Below are 27,945 nucleotides of genomic sequence, written 5' to 3' on the forward strand. Positions count from 1 at the left end.
AAACGTTTGGATTTAAATTGAACGATCTTGGAGAAATGCTTGATTGAAAAAAAAAAAAAAAAAGGTTTTTCGTGTATAGTGATGCAGGAAATATTGTTACTAAACGTAGAGCGGCACTTAATTCGGAGCATGTGAATGCACTCACATGTTTAAAATAATGGATGAAGCAGTATTATCTAAGTGAGACTTCATACTTTTTGTTATTTATGTTTATCTAAAAAATTCCGGGAGAAATTGACACAATCAATTATAAGCCTCATAATAAATATGTTAGTAAATAACTAAAATAGTTGTTTTGTAATATAACGATACAATATATACCGATATACAATATTTAAAACTTACAGTACGCTTATCACCGAACACAAGTTAAATTAAACAATAGGCCCTAATTGTATATTACAGTATATTAAAACATTTTTTCAACTCGATTAACCTATCGATTAATAGATTAAATTCAAATAGTTAGTCGATTAAATATAAAGTACACTTAACACGACGGAAAATGTCTATGAAGGCTCTTGGAATTATGGTTCATTTCGATAAAAAGCTATGGGTAACCAGAAAGAAAAACTTTCATAGGCTATACATCAAGCGTTATTGTTAGCAGTCCTATTCCATAGTTAAACACAGGCAGATAATAGACTTACTGATGTAGTACACCCCTGCGGTAGTTGAGTGGTCAGATTTCTAGCCTGTCACGCAGGCGCTCCAGGTTTGAGGCCGGGTCAGGCCTGGGATTTTTCATTTTTCATTGTAAAATCCCTATTGACACTTGTGGCAGACAAGTTCGCAGTTGGAGTTTTTATCGGGGTTCTCCCGTTTTTCTCCATATTAGCTATCTACATCATTCTTCCACATTTCTCCAATTCGTCAGCATTCCATAGCATTCCCCGAAGGCACACGGTGGGGGGTTAGCCTATGGTCGAGAGGGGTTGCCAGCTCGAAACTTGGATACGCAGGGAACGACCTTCCTTACGGAAGAATTTGTAACTAAAATTAATAACATATTCTTCCATAAGGAAGGTCGTTGCAAGTTGTGTAAATCAACCAGGCCGTATGCAACTGCAAATATTGAAACGAAAAAATATGATATTGCTATATTTGGTGAAACAAAGACGAAATTATTGGGAGCAATAGATTTAAAAGTCCACTATTATAAAGCGAAGTTGAGCAACACATTCGTACCAAAACATGAATTGCAATAATTAATGGTAGACTGCAAATTAAAACAAAAGTATCATAATGAAAGGATAAGTATATATCTTAAAATACCAGGAGTACATATGACAGTGTTAGGAGTCTGCAGCTCAGAACAAAGGGAGATGTGGTAATGTTTTCTTCAATGCAAATTTCACATCAATTTTCTGATAGAGCCATATCGTACTCATGTTATTCTGCAGAACTCAGATGTAAATTCTCTTACTTCATTATTGTTAATCCATATAGCGTTTAAAATCAAGGCGAAAGATTTGTCTAAATAATGGATTTTCCATGTTTGTATCGAGAGTTGTGCCTATTTCTATTTGTCCGATATCATTGAAAATTAAAGGAAGGAGCACAAGCGAAATCGACACATGTCGAGATCTCCCCAAAGCTCAGTGTCGAAATCTCAGTGAGTTACACCTTCATTCAAAGGACGACAGTAAACCCGAAACAAAAATAACTTTTTTAGTATAATCACTTTGGCACATTTACTAACCTATAACATTTATATACAAAAATTTGTGGATAATTTATATGATACTGTATAATTATGTTCACTACTAACAGAAAATGAAGAATTATCTTTTGTCAAACTATGTATACATTCAGGAGCAAAATCTGTGTTGTAAATGTTGGATTTTAAAGTGTTGGGCTGAAAATTCTGCTTACTTTCTGTTAGATAGCAACACTTATTGGACAGTACATTGGGTTTGCAGATGGTGAGCTGTTTGTTTGAATGTATAAAGAATTAAATTTTAACGTTGTATGTAGTTTTTGAAGAAGCCATTCCTTCTCATAAAATAAACTAAAACAAAGTTATATGTCGAGGCTTGCCGTTAGTTCATTCTGAATTTCAGGTAAAAATTTGAAAATGTTAACATTTATGGAAACCTGTTATTTAAGAGTGTGCAACTATGCCAATTCAAAACATCATCCACAAATTAACTTATAATTATTTCTAACAATAAGCCCCGACATAGATGTACAATGATGGAATTAATTTAACAAAGATCAGCCTACAAGAGCAACTTATTTCGTTGTGTAATATTCGATATTAAATGAATACCAACATAATTTCATCTATCTACAGTACTTCCATCTCTTTTCTTTTTCTTGACTATTTCTGGTTCTATGCAACTTTAGCTGCTTTGTTTCTTGTGTTGCATACATGTTGTATACCGTATTATAATTCCGAATCCTCTTCTGTTATTATAATTTAGAGTATACAATTAAAGTCGAATGGTATTTCCCTACCAAAATTTATAGGTAGGCCCTATAATTAGGTGTTGTGGAACAGAAGGCCTGATGGCCTTAACTACACCAGAATGAATGAATAAATAAATAAATAAATAAATAAATAAATAAATAAATAAATAAATAAATCTTTATAATTAGACTAATATTTCATAAGGGTTGAAATATAAATTAAAAGCTTTGAAATTGTTAAACAGAGTATACAACTGCGAAGATAAAGTACTGAGACAATAATACAATAAATTGCTGATTAAAACTGCTTGAAATGTAACTTCTTCGTTTCGCCCCCAGAAGTGTGAAGTATTCAAGATTCCCTCGTTCGAGAAACAAAAGGCAGTAGTAACGAGTATGTACTTGGTAGTTTTCACACAACATGCTGCAGAATAATTTCGCAGCTTTCTAAAACCCAACTGTCTTTATAAAATTATCAGCCGCATTGTCAGCAATATCATCGAGTCTCCAGTGTCTCCTCCATGTCCGTCCCGCTCTATTACAATGTCACACTGGCTGCGATCTGCTCCAGGCATAAGCAAGGAGGATTACTCCATTTCTACCCTACTGTAAACACGCCTCACTTTGTTTCTCTTGCACAAAATTCCTAATTTTTCCCCAAGGTAAAGTGAAATGGGCAGAAACACAGGAGAGCACTGCAGTAACGAGCTTATTGTTCGCTGTAGCCATTGTCTCACACAGAAGCAAACACTGATTGTGCAGAGATATTCGCGGTATGTGAGGAAATCGGGGATTTACGTTCCAAGTCTCCGAGGGTTTATAACAGAAATATCAACTACCTCTGCGGAATCCTTAGTCAGACTTATGATTTGAATTACATGCTTGAGTTTAAAACACTGCATCTGCTGAGAGGTCCACTCTTTAGAATGGCAGTGTTCAATTTGGCACACAACTGAATTTAGTGAGAGAAAACACGGAAATTCTACTTGAAGCAAGTAAAGCAATAGGTTTGGAAGTAAATCCCGAAAAGACAAAGTGACCGGAATATTATACGAAATGAAACTATACAAATTGGAGATTTATCCTTCGAAGAGGTGGAAAAATTCAAAGATCTTGGAGCAACAGTAACAAATATAAATGACACTCGGGAGGAAATTAAACACAGAATAAATATGGCAAATGCGTGTTATTATTCAATTGAGAAGCTTTTGTCATCTAGTCTGCTATCAAAAAATCTGAAAGTTAGAATTTATAAAACAGTTATAATACCGATTGTTCTGTATGGTTGTGAAACTTGGACTCTCACTTTGAGAGAGGAACAGAGATTAAGGGTGTTTGAGAATAACGTTCTTAGAAAAATACTTCGGGCTAAGTGGGATGAAGTTATAGGAGAATGGAGAAAGTTACGCAACGCAGAAGTGCACGCATTGTATTCTTCACCTGACATAATTAGGAACATTAAATCCAGACGTTTTAGATGGGCAGGTAAATTGGCATATATGGGCGAATCCAGAAATGTATATAGAGTGTTAGTTGGGAGGCCGGAGGGAATAAGACCTTTGGGGAGGCAGACGTAAATGGGAGAATAATATTAAAATGGATTTGAGGGAGGTGGGATATGATGGTAGGGACTGGATTAATCTTGCTCAGGATAGAGACAGATGGCAGGCGTATGTGAGGGCGGTAATGAACTTCTTGGTTTCTTAAAAGCCATAGGTAAGTAAATAAGTGAAAATGAAATATAAACAGAAATGAATAGTAACAAGAACACCATACACATAATCATCATCGCCAAACCTGTGCAGAAGTGCTTGAAGGGAAATATAGTAGGGCACAAATAAATACGAAATATTCTAAAATATGTAATGTGGATTAGTAATAAACTCAAATAGCCTTTACAATCACCCGACTTTAGTGCAATTACTCAGCTGCGATGGTTATCTAGTGTCTGAATGAAATTAGGTTGATAATGAGAGCGAAATGAGGTAACTTGTTCCAATCAACACTTGAACCCGGGACTGTCGTTTCACGGTCAGACATGCAACTCCACAGCGGTAGACACAAACAATTTTTGATTGCGAAATTATGAAATTTTAATTAGTGAATGATCACTTCAAAGATATTACTTTTTTTTTCTCTATGAGGGCGGGAGGAGAACATCCCTGTGCACCGCAACTTGAGGTCTATTGTTCACCCCTGGGATGAATTACAAACCCACGGACCCCACCTACGCCGAACCGACCTAACCGATAACATCCTGACGACCAGTCTCACCATCCTTCCAAATCCGTGCAGCATTCCACACCAACAGCCCCCCACATTCCTCCCCTCAAACGGTCCGTGGTGTAAGCCTCCTCTTCCGTCTGGAGGAGAGTGGCCGCTGCTAGCCGCAAATAACCATAAGTTGACATATCCACGGAGGCCAGCCGAGAAAGTCAGCAGCTTCGGTGGGCCGCCGCAGGCGCGATCTGAAAACCAAATGAGACAACCAGAATGATAAGGAAAGGATGATGAGGGAGGAAAGTAATTGGCGAGAATGAGTGTGGTTCCATACCCTTGATAAAGTTACTTGATATTCATCCATAGTAGTGAACGGAAAACCCCGTAAAAAACTCACCCAGGCAACTTGTCCCAAGCGAGAAATCGAACCCCGGCCCGCTGGATTCAGGAGCGAAGACGCTACCACGGGACCACAGCGGTGGATTATATTACTTACTTACTAATGGCTTTTAAGTGACCTGAAGGTTCAATGCTGCCCTCACATAAGCCCGACATCGATCCATATCCTGAGCAAGATTAATCCAGTCACTACCATCATATCCCAACACCCTCAAATCAATTTTAATATTATCCTCTCATCTACCTCTCGGCCTCCCCAAAGGTCTTATTCCCTCCGACCTCCCTACTAACACCCTATATGCCTTTCTGGATTCGCCCATACGTGCTACATGCCCTGCCCATCACAAACGTCCGAATTTAATGTTACAACTGATTTAGTTTTGACTGCAGTGACGATAGTTGTGGCTGTCGCTAAGGTTATAGAGTTTGTGGAACTTAAGGACTTAAGACAATAATATACCGTTACTGTAAGAAACTGCCTTTATATTGTGTCCTTATGATATAATATGCACAATATTTTAGAGTGTTATTTCTCTCATGTAAAAGGACAGTTAAAAATGTGAATGCTAAAGCTCTAGAATAGAGCTAAGCATACTCTTTCAGCATTAGTGATTGTGTTGTGTCGAGTTTCGAACCAAAGGAGAGACAAAACAAGTGAAGATTAGTAAAGACGTCTATGCAATATATTCAGAATAAATATTTCTCGGACAAAGACTTTGGCTAGCTTAGGAGATGTTATTACAAAAGATCAAATTAAAATAAGGAAAATCATATAATCAACTGGCATTGATTTCTCACTACTTTACGGCATGGCTTATCTGTATTGTAGAGTCATTACTAGGTAAAGCTGTAAATGACTGTTTCTGAAAGATTTTTGCATACAATATTATGTTAAAAATTGGTCCTTCTGTCCAGATGTGCGATATACGATAAGCAATATAATACTAAGGCCTACACATAATGTAACTCAATTTATATTAAAAAATTATGTGTTGACTTTTGAGCTTGTAATGAGAGAATTCACTTGTTTTAATTTCATAAAATAGCTCTAAAGCTGAATATCATGCTAGGTATTGTTTTCTGAATGTCCCATTGATTATCAACGGGCTTTACCAGCGTATAGATCATTATACAGTATGGACACTTCGCGTCGGTACCTTTGATGTAGTAGGACTGAAACCATTTTGACTGTAAGATTCTGCTTTCTCTCAAGAGATGGCACTGACATCACATTACCTAGCAGTCGACACAGCAGAAATATAACACATACAATTAATGCATCTAGGTACATTATGTACTCAAATAAAATGAATTGGACCGATGAAATAATAAATCCGTCATTAACTGTAATGTCTAGACTCTAGAGTTCCTTTATAAAGAGAGTTGAGACGTTGACCCCAACAACAGTTAAAATATATAATGATTTGATAGTGCTGAAAATGGAAAAACAGAACTCCTATGAGAAGTAAAACCATATACCTATTATATTGTATACATATATTAAACGAATTTGATACGTAATTTTATAATGTATTACTGTATATTATTTTATAACATAATTTATTATAATATATAAAATATAAACAATTATTATTACAACTAGTTTGTCAGTGAGAAATAAGGAAAAGCTATTAACTTGAATTTCTTTGAAACAAAGCGTTACTGAATTGTACAATAAGGTAGGCGGCGATGTTTCGATCCTGTGTGTCAACTCGATTCTCAGTTATTTCTTAGAGTGTGCTCGATTACACTAACCCCTAGCGCTTGAAAGTGGAACTATACGCCGGCGCATACAGAAACACAGGACAATTCGCTCAGTGTCAATTCTTTGTAGTCCCAATTAGCTGGAAATACTAGTATTCTTTTATTCTTAACCTTCATTAATCACGCACACTAGTAGCACATATTCATAATGTTGTTAAAATACTCCAAAGATATTATATTATTATCGTTCTCTGTGATAAATGTATTCAATCTTCCACTTAAGCTTGTGTGACGATACAATTGAAGAGTATGATCTAAAATCGCGTTCAGTCCATTTTTATGAAAGAACTGGGCTACTTTTTGTATCCACCAGTCTACGACTGAGCGAGTTTTCAATTGACGTGAACAATAACACAACCTTTCAGACAATGATTGGCGTTATTTTTTTAAGAAAGAATGCTTAAAATATAATGATAGAGGTCTCAAATTTAATCATATATCATAAAAATGGTCAAGTGGATTGAGCGAGTTTTCAGATTCAAAGTCTTCAATTGATAAGAATTTAAGCTTAATTTACAATTCAGTTATTCTTAATGTGCATGGATATAGTAAATATCACCACATTTATCACTACAGTCCTATTCATTCTTCTGTAAGATTTTAATTTGTGGGCAATTTAAAAGTTTATAGAGTTATTTCTCCCCATTTAGAAGTTATTGCAGCAATTTTGGCTTATTCTTCTTGATAGTCAAATGCATCAAGCACAATAATTATCTACCAGGTGTACGATAAAAGCATTTGAGAACATTTTTAATGACTTAATACAGGGCAGTCGTTTATCTTCTTTTCCATCTTCCTCGACAGAATTTCCACACAATTATGTGGCTTATCTGCATCCACAATCGCTCAATACTGTCCCGACGCCATACAGACTATAAATGATATTCAAGCGGATATGAGTCGGAATGATGTTATAATCTCATGTAAGATAACGAAGGTTATTAGATTAATAGTAAATAAATACTCATGTTCCTATCATAAGAAAAATAGCCATCCTACACCGTGACATCAATTCTACGTAATATAAGAGAGTGTCCATGTGATATGGTATCAAATAGGTGTATATTTTGAATAATGCTATAAATAGTAATATAATTCACAAAATGATAAGGAACTAAAATGTATCGAAAAGCGTAAAACGTATAGTAAGAAAGTACACTATATCATCTTGGTGAGATTTATTTCTCCGACGATGTGGGATGAATGAAATTAATTAGGCGATGTGATAACGTACAACTGTCTTGCTGTTGAAAGTTTTAGCATGGATAAATATTAGTGCTGTTGATCGATCAAAATATTTAATCGAATATCTATTTGAAATTAATCGATTAATCGATATTTTAATCATGTTTTGATCGATTTAAAAATATTTCAATATACTGTAATACAAAATTATTGTTAAATTTAACTTATGTTCGGTGATAAGCATAAGTATTAAATGTTGTATATCTGCATATATTGTATCGTTATATTATAAAACAATATTTTTCATTATTTACTAACATATTTATTATGAGGCTTATCATTTATAGTGTCAATTTCTCCGGGAATTTTTGATACAAACATATATAACCAAAAGCATAATTACTCACCTAGTTAATACTGCTACATTCATGATTTTAAACATGTGAGTGCATTCACATGCTCCGAATTAAGTGCTACTCTACGTTTAGTAACAATTTTTCCTGTATTATTAAATGCGAAAAAAAAAATTTTCTGTCAAGCACTTCTCCACGATCGTTCAATTTAAATCGAAACGTTTCACTGAGTTTACCTCTCAAATTCTCATATGTGATAATGGTGTTTTCACTTTTCACAGACCACAGAAATCCGACTTTTTTTTAGTAAACTGAGCACACACGCTTCATTTACAAACTAAGTAAAGAAACTGCAACAAAAGAGCAGACTGGCCCATACTGTAATCGGGTCACAAAATTTTAGGAGTGTAGCCATGTCTAAGGGATAAGGAGAGCGAATCCCAGAAAAGTATGCATTTCATATGCTAGGAAGACGAGCTGACAACAAGGTGAAAGTTTTCTTGAAAAGCCATAAAATCATACAATTTAATAAGGGTTTCTCATTGTGTTTCAACTTTCAATAGGGGTGGACAGGTCACTGTCCTCATATCTACATTCTTTCAGAGATTTTTGTGCGAAGATTTGTTATAAAGGTACTATTGTGCTCTGAAGTAAGCAATTTCTGAGAGACGAATGTTGTCGGAGTTTTTAGTCTGAGTTTGTCTTAAGAAAATAATAATTAATATCAAGTACAATCGATTAATTTTAATCGACTCTATTATTCGATTAAATATTTTTGATCGATTAATCTTACAACGGATTGATCGATTAATCAGCAGGAAAGAAATATTGATGTTAAAAGAAATATACACACATTTCATTCATAGTGTTCTGCTCAAGGGCGGATATTTCACTGCAAACCCAGCATTCTCCAGTGTTTCCTATTTTCTGCCATTCTCTTTGTCTCCGCATATGATCCATATCTCTTACTGTCGTCTATCATCTGATATCTTCTTCTGCTCCAAATTCTTCTCCCATTTACCATTCCTTCCACTGCATTCTTCAGTAGGCAGTTTCTTCTCAACCAGTTATCCGGCCAATTCCTTTTTCTCTTTCTGATCGGTTTCAGCATCATTCTTTTTTCATCCACTCTTTCCAACATAGCTTCATTATATATACACGGTGATTCCAAAAGGACTATACAACTTTGTAAGCTTATATAAATTTATTTAGAAAACATACGAAGGTGGTTGCAATGCCATCAGATAGCAAAACTCATCACGTTTTCACTAACATAGCTTTGTAATACCTAATTCTGTCTCTGCGTGCGCTAACGTAGTTCATTTCAAAATGGCTGCTTTCACAGCTGCAGAGCGAGCTCGATGTGTGTTTTTATTTGAAGAAACGAAATCTGCGACAGTGGTTCAGCGGAGATTTCGTACTCCGTATGGCAAGGATTCTCCTACCAGAGCAACAATTTATTTTTGGCACCGTACTTTTGTTGAGACTGGCTGTTTATTACCCATGCCAAAGGTCCCGGACGTCCATGTGTGACTGATGCTGTGGTCGAACAAGTAAGGGAAAGCTTTGTTCGAAGTCGTAGAAAATCAGCGCAGCGTGCTTCTCGTGAGACTGGGATTCCACAACCAACCGTTTGGCGCATTTTAAGGAGACGTTTGCACTTAAAACCATACCAATTTACGATGGTGCAACACATTACTGATGAAGATAAGATGGGTCGACGGGATTTCTGTTTAGAAATGCTTGGTAGGATTGAAGAATATGAGACGTTATTGAACCCGTGATCTTAGCGACGAGTCGACATTCCACGTCACTGGTAAAGTAAATACCCATAACTGCAGGATCTGAGGTCTGAACCTCCACATCTCCATCTGCAACATGTTCGTGACAGCCCAAAAGTGAATGTGTTTTGTGCCTTAAGTAAAACTAAAGTGTACGGGTCCCTCTTCTTCCAAGAAAAAACTATCAATAGTTTAGTCATTCTGGATACTACAAAATTTTCTCATCCCGCAGATAGATGAAGATGATTAAGAAGGGGAAATCCAATTTCAGGAGAATGGTGCACCTCCACACTAACTTCAAAACGTCCGTGATTTCCTCGACTTGAGGTTTCCTGGTCGGTGGATTGGTCATGGCGGAGCGTCATCATGGCCACCTCGGTCCCCCCACTTGACATCAGTTGATTTCTTCTTATGGGGTTCCATAAAGATCAAGTGTACGTTCCACCCTTACCTGCCAGTCTCGCTGAGCTCAGAAACCGAATCACCGCCGGAGTTGAGTTAGTGACGCTGGATATGCTGCAGGGAGTTTAGCAAGAAATTGAGTTGAGGTGGGATGTCTGCCGCATAACCAACGGAAGTCACATTGAACTACATTGAGTGAAAATTTTGTGAGTTTTCCTATTACATGGCATTAAAACCAAATCTGTATGTTTTCTAAATAAATTTCTGTAAGCTTAGAAAGTTGTATAGTTCTTTTGGAATATATGTAATATTAATTATAATAATTTTGCATGGAATTGGACCTTTTCCTAAAAATACCATTACTTTAGCGTTATCAGTTGATATCTCCATGTTTTTGAAGCTGTTCTCTGTAAGTTGTGGCTGTATGAGAAGAAAATATTTATTATTATTATTATTATTATTATTATTATTATTATTATTATTATTATTATTATTATTATTAAGATATTTTGTAATTATAATGAATGTATAGACTTTCACAAAACACTGAATACCTATATCGATAGAAATGTCACAGAATTTGCAGCGTAGATTTTCTGTGATACTCAATACATGTGACAAAGAGTGGGGAAGAATTGAGTGTATAAAATGTAAAACAAAAGAAGAGAAAAGGATACAAAGAGCGATAAATATAACGGAAACAGCTTTATACACTGTGTATCTTCGAGCCTTCAGATTCTTAGTAACGGTCGATTTCTCATGACCAAGAAACGAAGGAGGGTGTTGAAATGTTTCCGTTTGCACTGTAAGAGGTTCAGAGAGAAGTTAGTCCGCAATAAAGCGAGAAGAGTAGGAAGTGAGGAGGGGAGAAGGAACAGAAAAGGAGGTGGTTTCTCAAGTGGTCCGCTGAGGTCAGTACAAGCCCTCTTAAATGAAGAAAACAACACGGCTTGCTATGTTGTAATATTACGCCACAACTTTCTTCTACTGATTTTTTAATACTCTGCATTCTGGCTTCCTTGCAGACATTAAAAATTATCCCCATTTTGTTCTTCTTCGTTGTTATTGCTATTAGACCAGCAATAAAATAAAAATATTGATAATCAAGAGATTCATCTACTTTACCGTTTACTCATATCATCATAAGAACCACGGAGTAGACCAGAGACTTCTAGGATACTGTAGTGTAAAGTTTCGAATCGATTAATTTCTGCTTAACTCTGGAATTTCACTTTTCTCCATCCTTCGGATCGAATTAAACAATATGAATGGAATTCTATGTTGACTCATTCTAAAACGTAATAATGCTATTCAGAAACTGTTAGGCCTATATTAATTTGCTTATTACAGTATCAGTACCTAAATTTTAGAGTATAGGCGGTATTGTCGCGGTTAAGATTTTTCGGTGTATGTTGTTTGTATGTTATTTTAATCGTGACTGTTGTTATTTAGTAATATGTTCTGCGTAATTTGATATGATGTTTGGTTTAGTTATAGCCTTAACTCTAGCAATACCAACCATAATCTGTAACGTGCATTACCACCGGGGGGGGGGGGCCTCTCAGGCCCACAAATATAATATTTATTTTTTAAAATTATGCTATTTTGTTTTTATATCCATTAATTAAGTCATAAAATGTTGTTTATTTGCTGTAATTCAAGAAACATTAGCCTACATACACGACTCAGTATTCATATCGTAATAAAATTCTGAGGACTAGGAGCGTAATACTTGGGAAAAAGCTCATTGAGGCTTTGAAATAATTTCCTCAGTGGTGCAAACTTGTCATTCTGGCGGCGTAATTCCCTTGTGTTCTTGTCGTTAAATCTAAGAATTATTGTTAGTTCAAAGAACCGAGTTCGACTCATTGCTCCGTAATAGATTTGTCAACCTTTCAGGAAAGACCAGATATCTTGGATTGGTACAGCCGTGTCGTGGTTTGTGCCATTACCAATAACAAACCAATGTAGCAAAACAACTGTGTGCTGTGCCTCATTGAAGTGGACTTTTATCAGATTCATGATATGTGGTGTAAGGAACAACTGTAGGCCTACTGTTTCCGTCATAGAATTTACTTTCCTCTGTCTACGAAGTCCCAATTTTTTCACGTACAGTATTCTGCAAAATGCAAATCTAGCTTTTAGGTATAGCTCTCTGTGAAGCTGGGTTTAATAATTTCAAGGGAAAAATTTTTCTGGGGCCGGGTACCGGACCCGGGACCTTTGGCTAAGCGCACCAAAGTTCTACCGACTGAGGTACCCAGGACGGTTTGTCAGCCCACTTTGAGGTACGTGGATATAAAGGGAAAAATTGAGTCTGTGTCTCGTAGAGTTCCTGGGTAGCTCAGTTGGTAGAGCATTGGTGCGCTTAGACAAAGACCCCGGGTTCGATACCCGGCCCCGGAACAATTTATTCCTTGAAATTTTTCAAATATTCTGCACAGTTGGCGTGAGGATCATGCTGGAGGTTGTGTAACATAATTATACACGTCTAGATTTTGATGTATAGATTTCTCCACTAACTGACACATTGTGTTTATCCTCATTTTCAACTTCAGAATCAGACAATCCAACTTCTTCGATGTTGCCCTCAACTTCATTTGTTTCTGTATCTGATTTGTCTAAGACAGTGGTCGTCAGCACTCGCTGAAATGGATAATAGGTGAGGAGTGCATCGGAATATCCGCGGGTACGAGATGCTAGCCCGAGGGTGCACTGTGCTAATGATATCATTTACTGTCCTCTCCATGGTTTCACGAATTGCACACGCCGACGTAACTATCTGACTATGTCTATGAACAGAAAAAATGAGAAAGACAAGATCTCATAACAAGCAGGAAATTGCAATAACACCATTCTTGAAGAGAAATATCTGTTTCAAACGTTCAAACAATAATTGAAAATAAAATATAAATAAAAAATTTGAATTTTCTGACCCTTTCTTTTACCAACGGGGGAGCCTCCAAGGCCCATAACAAGTTTGCAGTTTCTTTATTATTTTTTATGATTATAATTTTAAAATATTTCACAGTTTGTCAGTTTACGACCCAACTGACACTAATTTTTTTTATTTGATTCGAAATACTTAATGAGTGAATAATGAAAAACTAAACCCCCCCTCCCCCCGTTGGTATTGCTAGGGTTAATGTGCTCATTGTATCTTATTTGGAATGATCTTTCAGTCTGTCCTATGTAAAATTCTGGACACCTATTGCATTTTAATTTGTAAACCTCAGTTGAATTGTATTTATTTGTTTGTTTGATGAGATTATTTAGATATGCTTGTATTGTGTTATTTGTTTTGTATGATATCTTGTATTTTAGTTTTTCTGAATGCAACGAGTAATTTTATATGTATTGGTATTGTGATATATTAATGTTATGTATTTATTATCGTGTGTTGTTTGTGTTTTTTATGTTTTGTTTTTGGTTTGCCTTTTTTATTAGTGTGTCTATTATGTTATAGTTGTATCCGTTGTCTTGTGCTATATACTTCATTGTATTTAGTTCTTCAATGTAGTTGTCCTTGTTCATTGATATATTAATTAATCTGTATGTCATTGTACGGAAAGCGCATGTTAATGTTGTATGGGATAGCTTGATGAATATTGTGTATGTGTGTTGTGGTTGTAGTGAGTTTCCTGTATATATTAAATTCGTGTTTGTTGTTTGTTTTGGTATTGTGATGTCTAAGAAATGTATAGTTTGGTTATGTTCTATTTCTATTGTATACTTTAATTTGAGATGTATTGTGTTTAGTTGTTGATGTAAGTTTTCTATTTGTCTTCTATTGCCACTATACAGCTATGTTTCACTTTATAAGATACTTTTACCAAACTTAAAATTAGGACAAAGAAAACACAGGTAATGAAACTTGTTTTATGAATGTTAAGTTCAACTCAACTGAGAATTAATACTAACTCTCACAGTCTAATGAGGAATAAAATTTATTTTTATGAATTCTGACTTCAAAAATGTTATGTTTTATTTAACGACGCTCGCAACTGCAGAGGTTATATCAGCGTCGCCGGATGTGCCGGAATTTTGTCCCGCAGGAGTTCTTTTACATGCCAGTAAATCTACTGACATGAGCCTGTCGCATTTAAGCACACTTAAATGCCATCGACTTGGCCCGGGATCGAACCCGCAACCTTGGGCATAGAAGGCCAGCGCTATACCAACTCGCCAACCAGGTCAACTCTGACTTCAAAGGCAACAATGATCTATAGTTATTGTTACTTACTTACTGGCTTTTAAGGAACCCGGAGGTTCATTGCCGCCCTCAAATAAGCCCGCCATACGTCCCTATCCTGAGTAAGATTAATCCAGTCTCTATCATCATATCCCACCTCCCTCAAATCTATTTTAATATTATCTTCCCATCTACGTCTCGGACTCCCCAAAGGTCTTTTTCCCTCCGGCCTCCCAACTAACACTCTATATGCATTTCTGGTTTCGCCTATACGTGCTACATGCCCTGTCCATCTCAAAGGTCTGGATTTAATGTTCGTAATTATGTCAGGTGAAGAATATAATGCGTGGAGTTCTGTGTTGTGTTGTTAAAGCAAGAAAATGAAATATTTGAAATATTTTCTTTTATTAGCGTGATAAGGACTGTACATAGCAATAAAAATAAATACATTTTTCTAAAATTACAAAAGAGTGGTGGGTGGTAGAAAATCCTGACTTCATTTTTGGAATCAGCAGATGTACATTTAACAAAATCATTGTTGACCAGTTTTATGATTGATAATAAATTTAATAATAATCAAAATTCGTCGCAGGAAGTTTCATTTCCATTAACTGAGAACAAAGTGAAGAAGCCGTGCACGGTTACATTCTCCGCATATTTCTTGTTTTACTGCGTACTCACTTGTGAAAACATTACGAGTCTACAATAAATGCAGTATAAATGCGGTAAAAACTGAAAGAGGAGGAAGTGGCTCTTGTAATAACAGCACGGCGTGATCATTCCTGCGTGAAATATTGTTTCTTTGCTCCAGAACTCTTAATTTTAACGCAGACATTATTTAGCATCAAAAATAATTTGCTCGCTGAAAGTGGCAGTCTGTTTTACCCCTTACTAACCACAATTATACAAGAATATTTTCTTTTAACTTAGAGTTCTGGTATTCTACCTGGTATGCACAATCGCAGTACTGTAATGGCCACTGAAAGTAAATGGTTGTTTTGACTCTTCTGAATAACAAACTACGAAATTGCTAAAATTATGACGTGCGTACTATTGTGAACAAAACAACAAATACAGTGGAAGCTCTTAACTTCAACAGAAAACAAGTTCGATATCCTATAGTTCAACTGCTTATGTAGGAGAATTAGACACGCCCCTATACGGACACTAAGAAATGGGTTTGCCATTCGATTGGGAGTTGGTTCTGTGTCTTGTAGTGATACTTTTGTTAAAAGAAAACAAAATATTGTATTGATTAGGTCATCCACATTTATTCACTGATTTTAAATTAATAAACTTTTATTTTTCTGTTTGAGAATTGTGCCGTTTGTGAGACGGAACTGACGAAACCCTCTGTTGTACTAGAAGCGCATACACAAGTCTCGGGGCGGGCAGGAAATGCAAGTACAGTACTGTATTCGTTTATGGATAACCAATAAGAATTTGGACTGAACTTTCGATTCTGTTCAGTCGAACTTAGGTAATATGTTCTACGCTATAGGATGATAACGCATCTAACTTTTTTTTTACTTTAATTTCTCATTCCTCGAAGTACACAGATAAAATATTCTTATATTTAAAATCATCGAATTAGATATTTGCATGAATTCGCTTTTGGAACCATATCGAAAATATGTCTCTGGATACTAAATTTGTCTCTATACTGTACGTGTATAGTGATTCACTCTAAATTCTTGATCGGATTTTGTTCAAATCCAAGTATTCTAGTCAGTTCATCCGAGTGTAAAGCACATGGAAGTAAATGAGTGTGGTAAAATAATGCGCACTTATTTGAGTTAGTAACAAGTAATGGCAGTTTTTTTATTAGTTTTGATAACTTATTACAATAAATTTGATATTGCCGTAAGATTTGAAGGATTCTTATATATAACATTGGTTTCCATATTGATTCTTCAAAATAAAATTGGGTTTCAAAATATAGTATACAGGGTGATTCACAAGGATTTACCGTCCCTAACGGAGAATATTTCCGAAGATATTCCGAGCAAAAGATATCATATAAACATTTGTCTCAATCTCGATATTTTCAAAGTTACACTAATTTGAAGTTGTATGTAAAATACCATTATATTTTAGTTTTAAGGGTAAAGGAATATTACAGATAAAGAATGAACTATTCAGGAGTATCATTTCTTTAATTAGCTAATATTGTGAAGCTAAAAAAATGTGCTGTGGATTCCATAGTTGCTTTGTACAGAATTTTATTTTTCGAGTTTTAATTACAAAATTACATTTTCTTACGCATTTATCACAAGAATTGTTACAAATCACGCCACTCTTGTAAATTCTGCAAGACTGTATTTTAGGGTGCGACATTGCAATGTTGCAAAATGTCTAATATTGTAAACTTTAATAATAATTATTGCAATTAGTAAAATTATAAGGACAGTTTTTGTTACTTATCACATGAATAATCATGTTAAAATCCTGTACATATAGTTAGCTTTCATCATTGATTACCAAAGTAATCTCCTAGGAGGTCATGTGAAGAGCTGAGTTGAGTTGAGACATAATTTACAAAATAAAACAAAGAAACCGTCTTAGAAACGTAAAAATAATGTTGACATAATAAAGTCAGTAGTTATATGTAAAGTAAAAAATAACTGCTGTTTTCCACAAAGTAGCTTCACAAATCTGAACTTTATATTGATACACACAAAGTGATAAAGTTCTCTAATGTAATGAAAATACTCATGTATTCTTTTGATACGAAACTAGCATACACCTGCGAAAGAAAAAAGTCCAATTTCAGCATTAAATCACTACCCACATATTGTAATGAGCTTTTCCTTCACACTTTATTTCAATATCAGGCAGTTGAACACAACTGTCTAAAAAGAGATTCAGTTCCCATATGTGACTGTCATAACTAGGGCCGTGACATCGGTGTATTTGTATTAGTCTGAGGTGAACATACGACGCCCCTAATAGAATGTAGTCGACGTGTTTCAAGTACAGGCAGCGGAAGCGAATTTGACACACGCCTAAGCATCACGTTCCGTATTTTGTATACGATTATTGCCTATTATAAAATCAAGACAATACAATCATTGTATAATAAGAGTTAATATCGGAAAGGTCTTGTACCATAGACACATTTTTACGTCGGTTACCATGAGACGCCTATCTCAAATTGCTTGTCTGTAATCCTTCTATACTCAATTAAAATATTTAAGCGTTGTTCATTGACACCCTGTAGTTTTTGTAAGCACAATTCATAAATGTGTATTAAGTGGGACATAACAATTCAGAAGAAATAACATAAAATGAAACTTTTCCTTATCATTATTAAATATTATAATCTGTGTGTTTATAAGAATTGTCACAAACATTTGTAAATAGACTATGTATTTGTTTTAAATCAGTGAAGTTGAACACCTTGTTATAAAATTAGTTATTATAATATTTTTAAGTAATATTACATTTTATTAAAGTTGTGGTAGCATTTTTTGTTTTTAAAGCTGATACTTTTTTAACCTCTCGAGGGCTTCCATAAATATAACTCTTATTTTTTTTTAAATTTTAATGTTCGAGCCCAAATTTATAGTTCCTGACTTTACAAGATAATTTAAAATGCTACAAAACTTGCCTAGAGACATATTTCCATGAATGGATAAATGTTTAGCGAGGTGTGAATTTTATAGCATAAACAATACTTAGAAGATTGAGAATCATTGTTGGAAATCATACTTAATTGTCACAAATGTGGTAAAACGTAAGTCTGAAAAGATGTTTTCTTAATATTTAGAGTTTTACATTAGTTTTAGAATGTCGAAAACGTATATGGCGTACAATTTTGCTTTCCTTTTATTTAACTGTTACATTATTTTTTTTGTCACATCTATTCCGTATCTTACGCAGTTTTTTCTTAATACAAGGTTATACTATAGGACACTCTGCTGTCATTTTCATTTGAAACTTAAAAATGAATGTTATGATAAATAAATTAATGTAACAGGTAAATAAATATAGGGAAAGGAAAACTGTACGCCATATACATTTTCGGAGTTCTAAAACTGTAATGCAAAACTCTAAACATAAAAAGCATATTTTCAGACTTATGTTTTATCACTTTGTGACATATAAATATGATTTCCAACAATAATTATTCTCAATCTCACCAGCATTTTAGACCTTTCTGATATTAACTCTTATTACACGAGTACAATGATTGTATTGTCTTGACTTTATAATAGGCAATAGTCGTATACAAAACACGGAACGTGCTTGCTTAGACGTGTCTCAAATTCGCTTCCGCTGCCTGTACTTGAAACGCCGACTGCATTCTGTCCGGCGTCATATGTTCATCTCAGACTAATACAAATATACCGAATTCATGGCCCTAGTCATACCTTACATAGCTAAATTTTCCACGAGATTTTTAATATAATAAAATGAATAATCGTTGTTTCGATTTTAAAGGGATTCGTATTTTTCGAGTGGGAGTAACTTGATTACTGGTACCATAGTGGGGAGCCACAAACAAATGTTCCGTCTGCAAAAAGTTTGGAAACCGCTCCTGTTCACATATAAACTTATATGTAAATATTCTTTATTTCCCTCAGATCAGGCTACATATTACCTACAAGTTTTCCATTTTAAAGAAACAAAACAGGAGTTTCGTGTGGATCTCCACAGAGAAAAATGACGCTTATGAAATATATTCTTTGCATTACTCCCTTGTCACAAATTGCTTTTCATTATGCGTTTTTTGTTTTTTACGCTTTTATGATGTGACATCGTTAATTAAAACAGTGTGTGTCTTGCTGTGCATCCTCAGACAACAAAATATTACAAACAAAAATGTAGCTCTTGCTCATTACGATTTTTTTATTCATATTAATTACTTACTATCTCTGGGAGAATTATTCGTCGACAAAATGAAACATGTTTCATAACATCATTTTTTGTTAATAAGTATTGCTTATGCTTTAAAATTCATACCTCGCTAAACATTTATTCATTCATGGAAGTATGCCTCTAGACAAATTTTGTAGCATTTTAAAATGATCTTGTAAAGTCAGAAACTATAAATTTGGGCTCAGAGAACATTAAAATTAAAAAAAATAATAAGAGTTATATTTATGGAAGCCCTCGAGAGGTTAAAAAAGCATCTGCTTTAAAAACAAAAAAATGCTACTATAACTTTAATGAAATTTAATATTATTTGAAAATATTATAATCATTAATTTTATAACAAGGTGTTCACCTTCACCAGTTTAAAACAAATACACTGCTCAAAACAATTAGAGGAACGCTATGATTTATTTAAATATTTTTATTTGATAAAGATACAGACATGAAATTAATAAAGTATATAATTTATGGTTATTTATGGCCACATTTATCTCCATGTCAATAAAAACAAATGAATAGTGTCAACAAACATCTTTTTTAAACATAGCACTAGCCTATATAAGAAATTGAATCTTGTCCTTGCTTATCAAACCTGAACACCCATTATAAAGGTCTAGTAGCGTGTATGGCCTCCACGATATTCGATGACAGCTTGGCACCTTCGAGGCATGCTCCCTATGAGTTTCTGTATTTCCTCTTGAGGGATATTCTCCCATTGCTCCTTTAGAGCATCTCCAAGTTCCTGCAGGGTTTGTGAAGCTTGATGTCGGTTCCTGACTTTCCTATCTAGAACATCCCACAAGTGTTCAGTAGCGTTGAGATGTGGGCTGATCGCTGGCCACTCCATTACCTCAATTTCATTCTCTCTTAGAAAATCCCTGGTGACAGCCACAAAATGTGCCCGGGCATTATCCTGAACAAACAGAAACCTAGTGCCTATTCCAATGACAGCAGGTACTAATGCTTTTCTACAACGTCCTCAATATACCGGACAGTATTCAGTCGCTGGGGAACAATTACGAGGTACGTATGATTGTTGTACATAATTCCGGCCCACACCATTATGGAACCTCCACCGAATCTATCAATTTCCTGCACAGCTCCTACAGAAAATCTTTCCCCTAGCCGTCCCCACACCCTTAAACGACCATCACAAAGTGTAAGACGATACTTGGATTCGTCCGAGAAGAGCACAGACTGCCACTGGTTCAGGTTCCAATCCGCATAGTTTTCAGCAAACGTAAGTCTTGCTGCTTTATGCTCATTTGTCAAACGCTGTTTTTAACAGGCCTTTTTGGACGAATATTCTCTTTCCTTAATCTGCTCCTCACCGTGTGGTATGAAACCCGGATTTCGGAAGCCATATAGAGGTCATTCTGCAGATCTCTTGCAGTTTTTGTACGCTGTCGAAGAGCAGATAGGACAATGTAACTGTCGTCCTGTGGGCTTGTTTTACACTTACACCCCTGGCCAGGTCTTCTACCATACTGGCCTGTCTCTCTGTGCCTTTTGCGTGACCTGGAAACCACGGGAGGAGAAACCTCAAGCTCTCTAGCCACTTGTCTCAGTGATTGAACTTGTCGTAAAAGAAGTAGTGCATGATACACTTCTAACGCATTAAAATGCCTCATTTTGTCAGAGACTTTAATAAACAAGACAATAATCAGCATTCGTCACTATAGCAACGTCAGAAAGTTTACCAATTAGAAGTTGTCAGTGCCTTCCGAAATCAAAGATTTCTCCGTATTTGTTATTTCAAGTAATTACTCTGTATTTAGGCCATAGATTTTTTAAAATTGTATCCATAGGTTAAATTAATGTTCCAATTTAGATATTGTCCAATTTTCAGCATCACAGCTTCAACACTAACTTATTCAAATTATTACAAGTGTTCCTCTAATTATTTTGAGCCGTGTATATAGTCTATTTACAAATGTTTCTGACATTCCTTATAAACACACAGATTATAATATTTAATAATGATACGGAACAATTTCATTTTATGTTATTTCTTCTGAATTGTTATGTCCCTCTCAATACACATTTATGAATTGTGCTTACAAAAACTACAGGGTGTTAATGAAACAACGCTCAAATATTTTAATTGAGTATAGAAGGATTACAGACAAGCAATTTGAGATACGCGTCTCATGGTAACCGACGTGAAATGTGTCTATGGTACAATACAATAAAGTAATTGCAATTTTGTACTCATAAATCAATAGTAAAGCGATTTATGGTTAAAATTTGTATTTTTAGTGAGAGAAACAGGATTGCTAATAACTGAAGAGCAAACTTTCTAAACATGATATATTCACCACAAACGAAAGATGAGCTTGACATAAATCGCTCTAATTTAGATGGCCTCTTCGCATTCAAACTTCTAATTTAATTGAAAACCGAACAGGTCGCTTTGAAATCAAGAGTTAAAATGTTACTTTTCTTTCAGAGAGTGTCGTATCCAAAGAATATTTTAAACCAATTTGTCTTGCTTGTTTAAATCAAAATGTGACATGTCTCCCTACATGCTAAGCGCATTGTCTAGTTGATTCCTTCAAAACGTGACAAGTCCAATACAGATACTTGTATGTTTATGTTTGTGCCAGCACTGTTTTTATTTGCGAAAGAGTCTGACAGCATGTTCTGAGCCTCAAAGAGGTTGCTGATTCTGTTACTGCCCTCAGGTTTATTCTGGTGTATTTAAACTGTTAAATGATGAAACTTCCAGTTGGTGATGTGTCTGAATGCTCAAGGAAAAGAAATAAACGGGGCAAGTGAAGGTGTTAGAATGAAAAGGCACGTTTAGCATTATCTATCTATCTATCTATCTATCTATCTATCTATCTATCTATCTATCTATCTATCTATCTATCTATCTATCTATCTATCTATCTATCTATCTATCTATCTGTCTGTCTGTCTGTCTGTCTGTCTGTCTGTCTGTCTGTCTGTCTGTCTGTCTGTCTGTCTGTCTGTCTGTCTGTCTGTCTGTCTGTCTGTCTGTCTGTCTGTCTGTCTGTCTGTCTGTCTATCTATCTATCTATCTATCTATCTATCTATCTATCTATCTATCTATCTATCTATCTATCTATCTATCTATCTATCTATCTATCTATCTATCTATCTATCTATCTATCTATCTATCTATCTATCTGTCTATCTATCTATCTATCTGTCTATCTGTCTGTCTGTCTGTCCATTCATCGATCCATCCATTCATCCATCCATCCATCCATCCACCCACCCATCCACCCACCCACCCACCCATCCATCCATCCATCCATCCATCTATCTATATCTATCTATCTATCTATCTATCTATCTATCTATCTATCTATCTATCTATCTATCTATCTATCTATCTATCTATCTATCTATCTATCTATCTATCTATCTATCTATCTATCTATCTATCTATCTATCTATCTATCTATCTATCTATCTATCTATCTATCTATCTATCTATCTATCTATCTATCTATCTATCTATCTATCTATCTATCTATCTATCTATCTATCTATCTATCTATCTATCTATCTATCTATCTATCTATCTATCTATCTATCTATCTATCTATCTATCTATCTATCTATCTATCTATCTATCTATCTATCTATCTATCTATCTATCTATCTATCTATCTATCTATCTATCTATCTATCTATCTATCTATCTATCTATCTATCTATCTATCTATCTATCTATCTATCTATCTATCTACCTGTCTGTCATTATAATAATAATAATAATAATAATAATAATAATAATAATAATAATATTAATAATAATAATAATAATAATTATTATTATTATTATTATTATTATTATTATTATTATTATTATTATTATTATTATAGCAAATTACTGTAATATAATACCATCATAACATGAATATTATTATTTGTTTAAAATTTAAATGGACGACTTTGTTAACCAGATTCATGTAGAAATTTGGCTCTATAATCTTCACCTATTAAAGTCCTCCCTGACCAGTGTTGCCATCTCAAATGTACGGGAAGTCTCCATACAATAGTTCAAAAGTCGCTATATTTTCTTTAGTATCAGTGCAGAGAGTTTTATTTTTGTCGCTAGAGAGTGCTGAAAAATTCGCTAACACCCTATGTTATTAATAGAAAAAATTGAAAAAAAAAAGTCGCAGAAAAATAGTTCGCCAAATTTAGCGACTTTTTAGCGACAAAGTCGCTAAATTGCCAACACTGGCCCTGTCTAGTGTTATATCATTAAAATACATTAATGATGCAGTTCAGGGCACACAGATTAAGTGGAAATGCATTTTATAAACTCGCAAATGAGACACACGAATGTTCTATTACTATCTGCTTAGATCTCATGCAGGTACAATCGCTCCCAAACTCTCCCATCCAAGAGTCTTATTACAGCTGCCACACTGCTTTTCATGTCCTGTGTTTCGTAGGAATGGACATAAAACAGTCTGTGTGGAACACTTGGAAGCACAGAGATGTGCAAAAGAAGTAGCATCTGCATTACTGAATAATTACATTCGTTCCCTTGATCTCTAGGATACCAAACTTATTCTACTATTTTCTGATGACTGTAGAGGCCAAAACAGGAACAACTATGCTCTCCATGCTCTTATAGAAAGATTGAAATCAGAATCTCCTGAGAATGTAGAGAGATTTATGATAGTGTTTCTTATTAGAGGACATAGCTTCTTACCAGCAAATCGGAGCGTTTGGGAGGGTTGAGAAGAAGTTGTGTAAGGAGGATACTACACTTCAGAAAAATATCAAACATACTCAGAGGTTGGAGCAGTTAAACCAATAGGCAGTACCTGGGAAGTTATTTGTTGTAAAGAATAAAATCCTCAAATGATTAAGTCCTTGCAAAAGAATTGTGATTAGGAAATCTTTGCTGAAAAAGGTAACTAATATAAAGATTAGAGGAATGTCGCATTATAGATGTGATGCAGAAACAAAGGCAAAGTTTACTCTGCTAAAATGAAAGACTGACGTTACTTTGAGGCAGCTTCAGGGTATCAGGTTTTATCGTTGATCTCCCAGCAAATTTCTGAAGAGAAGAGAAAAGATTATAAAGCACTTCATCAGAAGCAATTTGGAAGAAACTGGAATGAATTGGAAGAGCTTATGTGATAATCCAGTATACTAGAAGTCAATCAGGAAGATGAGACTGAAGAAAACCAGAGGGAAAAGGAAAGAACGCCCATGTGTATTTGTGATGAAGAAGAGCCTATATGATAACATGTGTAGCTTTCCATTGAAAAGAAAAAAGTAGTTTTCATTTGTGTTGATAATAAATTCATTCTTTTCATTTTGCGCAATTTCAAAGTATGTCATACTAGTGCTTAATCAGCATAGATGTTATTTGTATACTAGGAATATTTTAATTAGGGTTATATGTCAAAACTCACGATTAACTCGAAAACCTTAAGCAATGGAAACATTTTGAAAACAAATTTGAAAACAGAGCGATGATTTCTATGAGAATCCGCAGTTCTAACAGTACAGGTTTTGACTATCAGCCACTTTTAAAAGTAACTTCCATTCTTTCCACACATTACTCTCGCTCTGACCCCTATCTAACATGAAAAGTAAAAAAATTCGTCGCTTATCAACTTAATGTCTATTTTGAACGGGTGACTTCGAAGTTAGTAATTTTCTTTCTCATTGACCAAAAAAGATTTTGATTCCAAATTTTTTCTGTGCTTTCAATAGACATTTATCTATGAATTCTAAAAATAGCAGTGCAATTGATTGTCTCTTATAGGAGCTACGACATTGTTTGAGAGCATACTTCTTTATTCTTGATGGCGCCGGCAAACTGACGGTCATTTGACGGCTATCAGCAAATCTGAAGATGCTTTGGAAGTGAAATAATGTAAATATGATGTAGAATAACACGTTAATTTTGAACAAGTACAATTATTAATTGCCAAATAAGCACGTATTTAGGACGTGTCTCAAAGCTAAGTTCATACTACACACACTGCTTCATTTCTCATTCTTTCTGTCCAGTTCACAAGTTCTATTCTTCTCCATATTCACATTTCAAATACTTCTTTTCGCTTCTCTTCACTTCGTCGTAATGTCTATGTTTCTGCCCAATACAATTCCACACTGCACACAAAGCATTTCACTAGTCTCTTCCATAGTTACTTTTCCAGAGGTCCGCAGAGATGCTCCTTTTCTATTAAAAGCTTCCTTTGCCATTGCTATTCTCCATTTTATTTCCTGCAGCAGCTCATGTTACTGCTTATAGTACACCCCAACTATTGAAGCTGTTCACTTGCTCTACTGCCTCATTTAGAATTCGCAAGTTCACCTTCTTTATTTTTCTTCCTATGACCATGGTTTTCGTCTTATTTGCATCCATCTTCATTCCATACTGCTCACAGCTGTCATACAGCTTGAGTAGTATATTCTTAGTATCATCTTCTCTTCTGCTAACAACCCTATATCATCAACAAATCTTATGCACTTTATTAGACGTTTTATTATTCGATTTCATAAGTTAAAGTAATGTGTAGTATAAAATTGAATATTTTATTTAGAAAAAGTTTGACATTATAAGCTATACAGTTGTGTAGTGTGAAAATGAAACGATTATTTCTTTGAAATTGTGGAATTTATTTCATACATGCTGTTCATGTTATTCTACTTTCATCATCCGTATAGTGACGCATTTACTTCTGCTCAGCAACTGTGATTATGTAGAAAATGTAATTATATGAGTCCTCTAGAATAATAACTCACAACACCCAAAAAAATTACTTATTCTTTAACAACTCAAACATATATAGAACAAATGATTTTACTTAAAGCAGTCATTAATATTTAGAATTATAATAGATGACATATTTAAAATAATTCTGTCAAATAGTAATTAGTGAGATGTATGTTCTTCCTTAATTGCCAAAAAAAAAATTTTTTTTTTTTGGATATTGTGAGTTATGTTTTGGAGGACTCGTATATTCTTTCTGTAGGTCGCACAATAAACACTCTCAGGTGTGTAAAGTAATATTGTGATTTACTTATACGTGAATCGATGATTGCTGAAAGACCTCAAGTCCACTTTTTTATGAAAACGAGTCAAGACCAGTTTCATAATCCCTGAAGATAAACCCATCGATGAGCACAGAAAGAAAATTCAGTCCATCATTTCTAATGTGTGAAATTCTACTCTCTTTTTTCCGTTGACTGCAGAAAGGCCTGCAGTCCAGGACTGAGATACCTTTCTGCAATGTTGGCAAACATGTGTACATACGGTGCAATATTAAGAACCAATCAAGTTCTTAGAATTAATATTACGTTTCAGAAGGCATATGTCATTGTTGATAATGATTCGTCTCTCGGATGGGGACGTTAAGCCTGGCGGCTCCCTTAGTGCTATTCGACAGGGGAAGGCTACGTGACGGCACCGGGTTTCCCCTTCTTCCTTTCTCAGCTTTATCATCATCATCATCATCATCATCATCCTCACCCATTCCCTACACTACACTTACACGAACACTTACACATATACTCACCCTAGTACACGACATAACTCTTCACAGATACACATCATGGATAACGTGGCCCGTCGAAGTAGTGTGCAACTTGAAAATGGGTCACAGTTCTGCCAACTATCCCCAGTATGCGGAACCCGAATCACGCAAGCGAAGTCAGTAGGCATTAGACACACATACACACATGTTCTATTTCATTTTTGATATTTTTGTTATTTAAATTTTTACTCTATTTCGGTACCTGATCAGTGTACAAGTGTAAACATGGCATCTATACTCCGCGTCACCAGAATATGCATCTGAAGGTCAAATGCAATTACCTCTGTCACTTCCCTGGGATTCTTAAAACTTCGTGCGCCAGCCCGTTGCGAATGGGAGTGTTATCTCTACCCCAGGCCACGCACGTCTTGAATCAGTATACGTAGGTCACACGGTGTCAAATGCTGGTGCTATATGCGTATAAGGAAAACATCAGTCTTTTACAGATATCCATATTGAAAGCAGTAGTGTTTTAATTGTGCAGAGTCATTTATATTTAAATTTATTCGTGTGTACTGTGTTAATTGTTTTATTATTTTCCATTTTTATTTAGCTAATTTAGTTTATTGATTAGTTTAGTTTATTATCGAGGGTGATGTTGGATCATCTGTTATCTGTTATATACGGGATATCAGTTACAAAGGGCAAACGAATAGGATAATTTGATTTGCTAAGTCACAGCAAAAATACCGTTTACAATGTAAGTAACTTTCTTAAAGGTCTTGCGGAAATTGCCACCACTGATTTTAGAAAATCTTAAGATCTGACTGCAAAAATGTGTGGCATTCCTAAACGAATTATAAACAGGGAGAAGA

This window comes from Periplaneta americana, chromosome 5, assembly GCF_040183065.1.
Source record: "Periplaneta americana isolate PAMFEO1 chromosome 5, P.americana_PAMFEO1_priV1, whole genome shotgun sequence".
NCBI classification, from domain to species: Eukaryota; Metazoa; Arthropoda; class Insecta; order Blattodea; family Blattidae; genus Periplaneta; species Periplaneta americana.